Below are 11,612 nucleotides of genomic sequence, written 5' to 3' on the forward strand. Positions count from 1 at the left end.
ATACAAATACAATGTAGTAATAATATATCCATATTGTTTGATTGAACAATTTAAATTGCTTTAAAATTTTCTAGAAGTTTAACCTGTATTTCAGAACCTCTCTTTGGGAGGGTGACAGGTTTCTGAAAAAACGATCACAGGCCAGTGCCATCCTTCTCAGGTCTGCACTTTGAGAAGCACTGGGCTAGAAGGTGTCTCCTTGGACTGAGCACTTCCTTGACGCATCAGCCCAGGCAGCGCCCCAGGCAGGGTAGAGCAAGTCCCACTGTTCTGGTATTCTGCACAGTTTCCCTTTTAAAATTTTTCTAATGGCCTTTGAACGCCACACCCACCTGTACTGGTTGTGACCACGCCCGCCAGAGGGTTTTAGCCTCAGAGGTGAAGCCAGGACCCCTTCCTTTGCCTGCGTTGACCTCTCAGTGTCTGCCTGTTAGCAGGAGCCTCTCAGTTCTATCTTCTTGCTTTTCCTGTATTTGAGACTTACAGACAAAATTCCTTGCCTCTGCTTTTGAAATTTGAACAGGAGGGGTTTCTTTTCCCTTCCCCCCCCCCACCATTTCCCCAGCATTTTGGCAAATTCACTCTCTAAAAGGCTCAACTCTTTTGCTAGGAATTTTTTTTTTTTTCCAAGTTGGCTTTGAAACTCAGGCCGGATCAATGCCCTCTTTGTTCCAGATGGTATCCGCCCTCTTCCCAGAGGGACAACTGCCATTGACAAAATGGGTGGGGAGCCTCAGAGGCAAAAAGAATTTACAGGATCTAAAAATATTGCATAAAACACCTATTAGGTAATTAAACAGCAATAATCATGAAGGAGTTTTAAACTCTTTGTCACTATTACATTATACTTGCTTGAGGATTGCATAAAATGAAAATTTGGATAGAAAGCTTTTTTTATTCCTTTACTATATACTCATCAAACCATGAGACAGGAAGTGTCCCTATTTATGTTTTTATAGAGAGCCAAAAATAATTTCACTAGTACAAAACACAGTTAAATTTTTAAGAGTTCTTATGTATATGAGTGTATATGTACAAGTGTATATGAGTGTATATGTGTGCACATGCATGCAAATATCAGAAAGAGGAGTTAGTTTTTAAGTGAATGATTGACCCTTATGTATTGTTGGAATTTTAACATCACTTACCAATTAAACCCTGCTTTACTTTCATGACAGTTGAATGGCCCGGAAAGAAAAAATGGATAGTTCCTTCTCAAAATTTTTATATTTCAATAACTACTTTCATAAAAGATGCCTGCAAAGTTACAATAAATAATTCAAAATGACATCAAAAGACACTAGAAAATCTAGACAGTGTTTATAGGTACTCTCTTTTTGTTAATTACATTGTAACCATATGAATAATTCTAGTCAATATTTCCATTTCAATTTTATATGCTTGAAAATTGCTATTAAAACTATGAATTCTAATCCAGGTAAGGTAGTGCATGCCTATAATACCAGCAGCTTGGGAGGCTGAGGCTGAGGAGGATCACAAGTTCAAAGCCAGCCTCAGGAACTTAGCAAGACTCTGTTTCAAAATAATTAGGGCTGGGATGTGGCTCAATGGATAATCGCCCCTGGGTTCAATCACAGGTACCAAAAACATGAAATTCTGGTTTTCTGAGACTTTACCCCTTCCTTTAAGGCTTATAGCCCAACACAGGTCATTTTACTATTTGATGTTTTTGTTCAGGCACTGAAATATTGAAGAAACCAAATAGATGCTCATCAAATAATTGTTGGGAGTTAAATCTCAACTTTCCCACACTTCTGTTCAGCACATGATCCCTCCCTGTGTGTGCATTTTAAATCACACAGAATTAATTAAAACAATGTAGAAAACATTTAATGTTTAAAAAATTCTAAATAAATATTACTATATATACTACAATAGCTTTTAAAATCCATTCTTGGGGGTACCATCCAGCGTCCAGATAGGAAAAAGATGGCACATTCCCACTGTATAATTTGGGAAATTTAATTGAAGACAAAATTACATTTCATTTTAGTTGTCACCACTCTTGGGTTGAAATATGCCAATGGAGCAGAACCCCAAGATGGAGAAAGCTGAAGTACACAATCCTTAATAAAACCCACCACTTTCAGGAGGCTCTGCCAGAAGATGCAGAAACCAAGCTGAAGAACACAAACACGTTTCTGTGACAAACACAAGTAGCGATTTAAATGACATCACATGTATTCTTCTTTCCCACTATCTGCCATCACCTACCCTTTAACGAGATCTGGGACTTTGGGCCCAGGGAGGTGGCCAACCCAAAGTGATCCTCTGACAAGAACAGAGCCTGGGGAATAAATACCCTGTCTTCAGTTTCTTTCCTCTGCTTGATCTCGGGCTGGTGTTCCCCATCAGCAGATTCAACTGGAAGTCAGAGTCTAAGGAAGCCTGCTGATGTGGATCAGAGTCCTCTCTCCAGAGGAGGGTGGAGAGTGGAAAACACAAGCCAGAGGGGAAAGCACAAGACCTCTAACGAAATCAATATGTTCTCTTGCAGCGTATGCTCCAAGAGAATGCATGGTTGGATGTGCTTTCTTTAAAATATTCTGCACTTGATGCATGCTCAAAAAGCATGAAAGCGCTAATGAGAGGGTGTATGCGCACATGCCAAGAACATCACCTGCCAGTGCTTTTGCGTAACTCCTTGTGGTAACAATAGTAAATATATTTTTTGACATTTCATTCTGTGCCAGATATCATACATTCTTGAATTATAATGGATATGTCATGTTTGTGGCTATCAGTCATAAAATACCTCCCTGAATTTATGGAGTTTCCCTCTTTGTGAGTCTTAAATTCCAAAGGAGAAACCAGGACTGAGCTGGGTATTATTGTGCAGAGCTCGAATCCCAGAGGCTCAGGATGTTGAGGCAGGAGGATCACAAGTTCAAAAGCCAGCCTTGGAAATTTAGCAAGGCCCTGTCTCTAAATAAAATATTTTTTTAAATGACTTGGGGGTTGAGGCTGTAGATCAGTGATAGTGTGCTTGCCTACCATGTGGGAGGCACTGGGTTCCATCCTCAGCACCACATAAAAATAAAACAGATATAACAAAGGTATCGTATAAGAAAAAGAAAGACCACACAGTAATTAAAAAAAAAGTTGGGAATTGGCTCAGTGATTAAGTACCCCTAGACTCAATCCCCAGTACCCCCAAAAAATAAGAAGAAGAAGGAGAAGGAGGAGGAGGACAATGATGGAGATGGCAATAAGAGGACTGAGTTTCCCAACCTCAGGCATGTCAACCAATCAGGCTTCTCCAAGTAAGAATGAGTTTGAAAAACAGCACAAAACAAAGAGTACTATGTTAGGGCTCCTTTTTCCCAGCAGGCATGGTGAAGATGGCACAGAACCCGTTCTCCCAGGCAGGGTTCATAGCAGGAAGTGTTCCTTGCCTGGTCCTTCAGAGTGAACGCTGGTGTCATGCCAAGCAAGGATGTGGACTCAATATATTTCTTGGCTGTGAGGCCACTTGTGTCTGATTTTCTGGCTCTCCCAAAGATTCTGTAAGCCATCCTAAACTGCTTCCTTTTCTACTGAAACTAGCTAAAATAAAACCTGCTGCTTGTAGGTTTCTTTTTTAAATCTGAGGAGATGCCCATTTTAAACAACCTTTAAAATCATCTTATGAATTATTCTTGTGGAATAAAATTGGAGTTTTTGCCAGTGGCCAAAGGACCAACCACAAGGAGATGGTTCTGTTTGGTGCCAAAGCTCACATACCATCCACTCTCCAAGATGGCCCCTTTGCCCTATCTGATAGCGAATTCATGGGAAAAGTCGACAGCAAACTCTCCCAAAGAAGTGAATGCTGAAGGAGCTGCTTTAGAGAAAGTTGAGGAAAGAAGATAACAATCATCTGAGAGACTCATGTAGATACAACTGCATCTATACAAAAGGAATTAAGGAATCTGGTTGGTTTTCAACATAAAGAGAAAAGTGCTACGATTTAATGTATGAAATAGAGGAGTGACACTCATGTCAGGCTGAGCACGGCAGAGTTTCTCTTCTCCTTACACGTTAAACTCTGATGTCATCTACATCCTGCTGGGTCCTTGGAGTATAATATGCATTTGGTGTCTGTTATGTTTGAATATGTTCCTTCCAACTTCAGGTGTTGCTAATGTGATAGAAGTGTTAGGAGGCAAGGCTTATAAGAGAACAGGAAGGCTCCACCCCTTGCGAACAGGATTAGGTGCTCTTAGAACAGAACTTGACAGTAGTACATGCCTTAGTAGTACATGCCTTAGTAGTACATGCCTGTAATTCCAGCAACTAGGGAGGCTGAAACAGGAGGATCAAAAGTTTGAGGCCAGCCTCAGCAATTTAGCGAGACCCTAAGCAATATAGCAAGACTCTGTCTAAAAAATAAAAAGGGCTGGGGATATGGCTCAGTGGTTAAGTGACCCTGGATTACATCCCTGGAACCAAAAAAATGAAAAAAGAAAAGGATTTGACAAGGAAGTCTGGTTTGCTCTGCCTTAGGCCTTGTGAGGATACACTGTTCCTCCCCTCTAGAGGATGCAGCCCTCTCTATACGCTGAACCTGTCGTTACCTTGACCTTAGATTTCCCAGTCTCCAGATTTGTGAGGAAATAAATTTCTGTTCATTGTACATTACCTGGTCTTGGCCATTTTGCTACAGCAGCACAAACAGACCAAGACAGTATCCATTAACTCTTCCACAGGTGGTTCAGAAGTTTTTCATAAAATTTCAACTCATTGTAGGTACAATGAAGCACTGTATCATACCTACTTTTCTCATAGCTTGTCTTTTTTTCCCTTATCCTCACCCTCTCATCCTTCCTTTCCTTAGTTCCCCTTGTCATCCAAATTATGTTTCCTTCAGGAAAAAAGATAAATGAATTATTTCACTAATAACAAACCTATACAGTCAGTCCCCAATTTACAATGGTTGATTTATAGGTTTCATTTTAAGATGGTGCAAAAGTATACCTATACAGCCATTCTGTTTTTCACTGTATAGGGTATTCAATAAATTACATGAGGTATTCAATACTTTATTATAAAGTAGCAATTCTAAAGACCTTTCAGTTAAGCCAGGCTATTATGATGCTGGGTGTATTAAATGATTTTAGAATTATAACATTTTCAGTTTATGGTGGGCATATAAGGATGTAACCCCATCATGAGCTGAGAAACAGCTGTGTATCCAAATCCATCAAAATGTTGGTTCAGCAAGCCAGGCATGGTGGCGTATGCCTATAATCCAAGCAGCTCACGAGCTGAGACAGGAGGATCTGGAGTTCAAAACCAGCCTCAGAAAGGCAAGATGCTAAGTAACTCAGTGAGACTCTGTCTCTAATAAAAATACAAAATTGGGCTGGGGATGTGGCTCAGTGGTTGAGTACCCCTGAGTTCAATCCCTGGTTACCTCCCCCCGCCAAAAAAAAAGTTCAGCAAAACAAAAGATCACCATCTACTTAATGAAATGTCTTATCTCTACAAGGAAACAAACCAGAGAACACAAATATACATTTCTGTGACACATAGAAATAGCGGGTAAATTATGTAATAAGGATGAACTGGCCATCATCAGTTCTTTGCTCTCTCTCTGAGAGAAGGGACCAGAAGAAGAAAGAGAACAGATTTCTTGAGGGTGTTTGGGGCCCAGGAGGAAGTAGCTGAGGGACAGAGTAGCAGCCAGACCTATAACATCTCTTCTTCCACATCTCTGCTATCTCTTCAAGAAGATAACTTCTTAAAGCTCTTTTGACCTGATTCTAATGGAGACAACTCTCTATCCTGTTTACAGGTCTGTGGTGGTAATTTGAGAGGTGACAGCTAGTAGTGGGAACAAACAATAAACTCTAGGCCAATGTAAGTGTTTTCCTTGGAAATCTATGTATTTTAAGAATTGTAAAAATTATTTGAAAAAAGAGTCGGTACATTTTGCTTGATGGATGAAAATGTCTGACACAAAACTAATTTTTACTATTACCTCTTCTTTAACATAAACTATCCAAGCAGACCTTTGACTTTCCACTGAACTGGCAACTTACACCCATTTTATAAAATATGTGTGTCAAACTATTGAAATATAAAGTAATGAAAATGATTTCTCCTGCCACATAGAAAAACCCATTTCATTACCTTGTAATCACATCTCACACTATGTGAAACCAAAAGATAATAAACATTCATAAATCATATTACAGAGCCATGACACCTTTCAAATTCATAATATCTTTTTAACAGATCGAATGGGTGTTTTTAGATATCTGGAAAGTAATTTTTTTAAAAGTAAAATGAGAGGTTATAGTAATATTTGAAAGGGGAAATCAGGAAACCAGAACTCATTTAAACTGTTATTTCTGTTCTGGAAATTCAACAAATGGTGGCTTTTTAAATTAAATAACTATGCCATATAGTTTGCTAAAGGAATGAACCTGGAACAGCCCAGTTATAGACAGTATTTTTGGAATATGAACTACTAGGCTACTTGGCTTGCTTTCCTTGTGGGTCCACTATTGGTAACCTGTTGTTCTCCTTTTAAGAAAGAAAGGATTAAAATTTCATCTTATTCAAAGGCCTTTCTCCTGATTTGTTCTGCTCTTTGGGGAAGGATACATTCCTCAAGGGCTCATCAGTTTGCTGCCTTCTGTTTACCAGGCTTACTTATGATAAGTTTAAATGCATCTGTGGAGCTGCCAGAATAGATCATCAACCTAAAAGACACTGATGCTCAGTCAACATAGGCAATTTAAATTGAAAGGACCAAATCCTGAACTGTCACAATTTCTTTTAAAAATGAGAGCCGTACATCTTGAGAGAGAAATTTAAATCATTCCTGTTTTTTTTCAGGCAGAGCTGGTGAAGGTAGAATTATTGAATGGGGGAAAAAGTAAACTTTGACAGCTTGTGTCTACCAAACAGCTCCCCCTGAATTGGCCTTTCTGGTGCCCTGAGAATGGGGGCTTCCCAAGATGTTGAGGAGTGGCCCACTTTTGTAAGTCGGGGCTCTGTACCTCTGGAAGTGTCTGCCAAATAAGTTAGAGCTGTGCAGTGACCCACTGAGAATTTCTTCCGGGAAATTCCAGGAAAAGTCTAAAACTACTTATTTTCTTACCACAAGAACCCTGAGTCCTAGGTATGGAAGCACGTGGTTCTCATTAACCTCATTGGACACGAAGATACAAGAGGGGAAATGAGCTGCTACCAGGATTACATTAGAATGTATCAATGCTGGTTTGTTCAATATAAATGGAAAAAAAATGAATTTCACTCAACAAAATACAAATATTTTTCGAAGCTTCAAGAGTTCACCTTCTTAAGGCACTAAGAGTGATCAAGAAGGAAAAATTCTATCTTGTGATAAAGCAAGAGTACAGAAACCTCAGCTATGGCTTAGCCAGATAGGAAATGATAAATCAGCCACCTGCCTGCCACAGATGCCAAGCTCTTTGAATTTTCTTGCTAACTCAAAACCAGAATATACTGCTTGTCACATGCTTCACATAAAATCCTCTGAAAAGAGAATTCATTAGAGAAAGAGAGAGTTCACAATATAATGAAGCAGACATTTATTGCTAAAATGATTGCTGACCTGGCTTTTTAGTTATTTTGGTTCACATTAAGATGCTCCAAGCTTCTGGCTTCAAAAGCATTTTGAGTGTAAAGTAATGTGCAGTAGTGCCCTGTGCTTCCAAAGGTCACGAGTAGCCTCAGACCTCATCTCACATCTGGGATTCCAAACTTGGTGGGGAAAAAGTTCTTTGAACAGTGAGAATCTTTCTTCTGGAGAAAGGAGAGTTTGCATAGGCACTGGAATATTGAATCTGGGTTCTCCAATTTATAAACTATCAGAAGCCTAAGTTATTTTATCAGGAAAATGCAGATAATGATAATAATAATAATAATAATAATAACTGCCTTATAAGGTCTTTATCAAGATTTAATAGCTAACACATATAAACATCTACCTGAAACATAAAAGACACTGCATAAATGGTAGTTATTATAATTATTATTTTGAAGACTCTAGGAGCTGCTTTCATCTCTCCCTTCAGATGATAAAATATTAATTAAAGAAACAGATTAGAAACCAAAAGGAGAGTTGCATCCATAAAAAGTCTCAACTGAAAGAAATGAAATAGTCGGAAGAACATTCCAGGCAGCTTTCACTCACCACCACCACTAAAAGGTGTTACCACACTACAGCACAAAATGCACATCGGTCACAATGACAGTGGATTATCCAAGAAAGACTGACTTCAGTATAAGTTGTACAAGAAAGCAAGGCAAATATTCAATATATTCTTAATATTACTTCTGTAAGTTTTTCAATTAAAAAAAAAAAGAAAAGAAACTATTAGAACTGGAGGTGAGTTCAAATCACCAGCACCAAATAACCAAGTTTTAAAAGATTATTTCAAATGTTTTTTAAAAAAAGGTATTCCTTCTTTAAGAGATAAATTCCAAATTTAAACCATACTAATAGATCATTTAACACTACATTTAAAAATATCAAAAGTTTGGTGCACTGTTGTCATGCGTGGACTGAAAAAAAGCATTTTTATGTATTATTAGTGGAAGCACGTATTGGGTAGCATTCCCCGTGAATGTAATTTGGCAGTATCTATGAAATAACTAATCTACATAGGTTTTAACTCAGTAAGTCCATTTCAGGAATTCATACTAAAAATATTCTCTCAAGCATATAAATTAATGATGTATATGACAAGAATATTCTTTGTGGCAATCTTTGCAACAGTAAAATATTAGAAATAATAGTGTCAGCTAATATTGAAGTAATTAAATAACTTATGGCATATCTTTTCAATGGAATCTTTTGCCCACATTAATAAAACCATGTGAAAACTCTTTAAGAAACTAGTCAAAAATAATTTCCTGTGTAACTTAAGACAAAAGAAAAGAGTATGAAAAGTATGTATAACATAATGAGTGTATATATGCATGTATAAATATATACATGCATGCTATTCATAAATGAATTTAAAATTCTCTGGAAGAATATACCAGAAATCAGCAGCATTGGTTAGAATACTGAGGTGAGAGAGGTATCTTTCACTCTTTTGCATCTCTTGAATATTGGACCATGAAAATATAGTAGTTACTCCAAAAACCAAAGAACCTCTTTCCTTTTAAAATTGGTGGTCTGAACAAGGCTTACAAGTGTAAAAGAACTGACCATGAGGGATGTTGAATGGGAACAGCTCCACATACAAAGTCAGATATACAAAGTAAAGTCATTGTCATCATTACAAAGAGGGAAGCATCCTTATGCTGTCATCACTGTAAAGACAAGGGCCAGACCTAGATGTTGTTTAGGAAGGAAGTCTACTGACCTAGGATGCATTTTCCTTAAAATGTTGTTGAGCTCCCAAAACCAGATGAACAATTGGCATTTTCAATTTTTCTTTACATACTACCATTGTCTATAAATCCTCTATGCACTGCAAATAAATTATTGAAGAGGCTTAGCAAATATTTTTTTTTCCTAAAGTATGTTTGGTGAAACAATTATTCAAAAAAAAGGTCCACTAGGAAGAAAGTTCTGCTTTCCAAGATTTGCATAACCCTGAGTATCATTTTTCATACTTGCATGTTCGTGAAGCATAGGAACACTTCCAAAATTTTTAAGTAGAAAAATCTCTTTTTGTTTTTTAAGCTGAATACCTATTAGCAGCCCATGGAAAATCATACTCGAAATGTTGGTTTAGAGGAACTAGCTCTATTAACCATTCCAGGCTTTTACCATCAAGTCTTGCCAGGTATAATAACTGAGTAACTATTTATGGATTTTTTTCAAAAGACACAATAAAATACAATTTAAAAATTGTAGTTTTAATTTTAAAAAGATAAGAGACTTAGAATCATAGAACTGTGGGTTATCAAACTTGAATATTGACTTTACAGCTTGCCACGGCTTGAGTACGGCTCCAGTGTTCCTGTAGGATCCATGTGTTAAAGGGTTGGTCCCCAAGGTAGTAACATTGGGAAGTGAAAGAATCATTAAGAGGTGGGCCTACTTGGGGGCCCTGGGGTTAATGAGGGCATACCCTTGAAAGGGATTAACCTAGTTCTTATACAACCTCTTGGTAGTTCTCATAAAGCTTGTTACAAAAGAAAAGCAAGCCCGGCCCCTCCTTGTCTCTCTGTTTCCTCCCTGTACACTCTGCCATCTGCCATGAGGCCCTCTCCAGAGCCTGCACAGTATGTTTAGACTTTCAGCCTCCAAAGTGGCAAGCTAACTTTACTTATAAAGTTTGGCTGTGTGAGGTATTTCATTATAGTGATGAAAGGCTATAACATTAATATGTTGTATTTTCATAAAATTATTAATACATCAAAGTAATGTATGTCTCATGTAAGCTTTCTATTATACAGCTTGGTTAATTGACATAATTTGGGTATGTTTTGTTCATTGGTACGCACTCCACTAGAAGAGTATCTGGCATATAAATATTGATAAGTATTATGTAAATGAATAGAACACACCACTTAATATACTTCACACAAAAATGTGTAAGAACCAGATAGACAAAACAATTATACAAAACCATTTTTATTTCTTTTCCTTTTTGTTATTTCAAAAGTACTCACAGAACGTATGCTATCTCAAAGGAAGAGCAGGTAACACCAACTTTGCTACATTGACATTAAAAAAAAAAAAAAAGGAGTAACGGTCATCCAGTAAGTTCCGACCATTAGAAATTCACGCATGTTGCAATTAATGAGTAATGTTGAATAACTTATTTCCTTCTGACTACACCAGTCTCGGTATCTTGGGACTGAACTGGCTTGGGTTTGTCAGTATCTAAAACCATGAAATGTGTCAGAGTTGGTATCATGTCAAAGTCAGATGGTGCCCAAGCAGCTTAGCATATCACTGCCAGCCAAAATGAGGCTTGCTGAATCAGCCTGGCTTCCTTCAGGGCACAGGAAAATATTATACAACCTCTCTGGCTCCCAGTCATACCTGGAGCAAATCAAACTTGAACATATTGATTAAGTCATGCTTCTATTGACTCATTTATTAAATATTTACTTACAGCCTACTATGTTCTCCATGGAATGCTGGGTATTTAAATTACTCTATGCATGGGCTCCCTCTGCACATTTAGTTGAGTGGCAATTATGTACTGAGAATAGTGCCAAACCTTTACATTATGACTTCTTCAGTCTCACAGCAACCTTCTGAGATAGCTACTCTTGTTCTCACATTACAAATGAAAGCATGAAGGCACAGAGAGGTCAAACAGCTTTCCCAGGGCCACACTGTTCTAAAAGAGGGCAGAATTTAGAATGCAGGTTGGCCAAAGACTAAGCCTACAACCTTAGCCCCTGAGCAATAATGAACTCTGTCCTCCTTGGAAATAAGTGTATGAATCAACATTTTACATACAAAGAGCTAAAACTTCTTGAGTGCCTTCTATATGCAGACTCTAGTTATATTTTTTGTATATCTCATTTAATACAGCATGCAGTGAAACAACAGACAGCAGGAAGTGAGCACACGAGACTCCTTAGCTAAACTTATGAATCCAGCCACTTAGTGAATACGTCCTTCAGCAAATTATTTCACCTCTCAGTGCCTTGGTTTTCTT

At 37.9% G+C, this 11,612-nt stretch overlaps 1 long non-coding RNA gene across 1 annotated transcript in view; it reads right to left on the reverse strand.

Annotated features, from left to right (window-relative positions):
• Positions 1-528, reverse strand: part of LOC120888422 (uncharacterized) — a 92,823-nt gene extending 92,295 nt beyond the window's left edge. Inside the window, exon 1 of the long non-coding RNA XR_005732055.2 lies at positions 333-528. This is a non-coding gene — a long non-coding RNA (uncharacterized LOC120888422). The remainder of the gene's footprint in view (positions 1-332) is intronic.
• Positions 529-11,612: the final 11,084 nt, after the last annotated feature.

Source organism: Ictidomys tridecemlineatus, chromosome 6, assembly GCF_052094955.1.
Source record: "Ictidomys tridecemlineatus isolate mIctTri1 chromosome 6, mIctTri1.hap1, whole genome shotgun sequence".
NCBI classification, from domain to species: Eukaryota; Metazoa; Chordata; class Mammalia; order Rodentia; family Sciuridae; genus Ictidomys; species Ictidomys tridecemlineatus.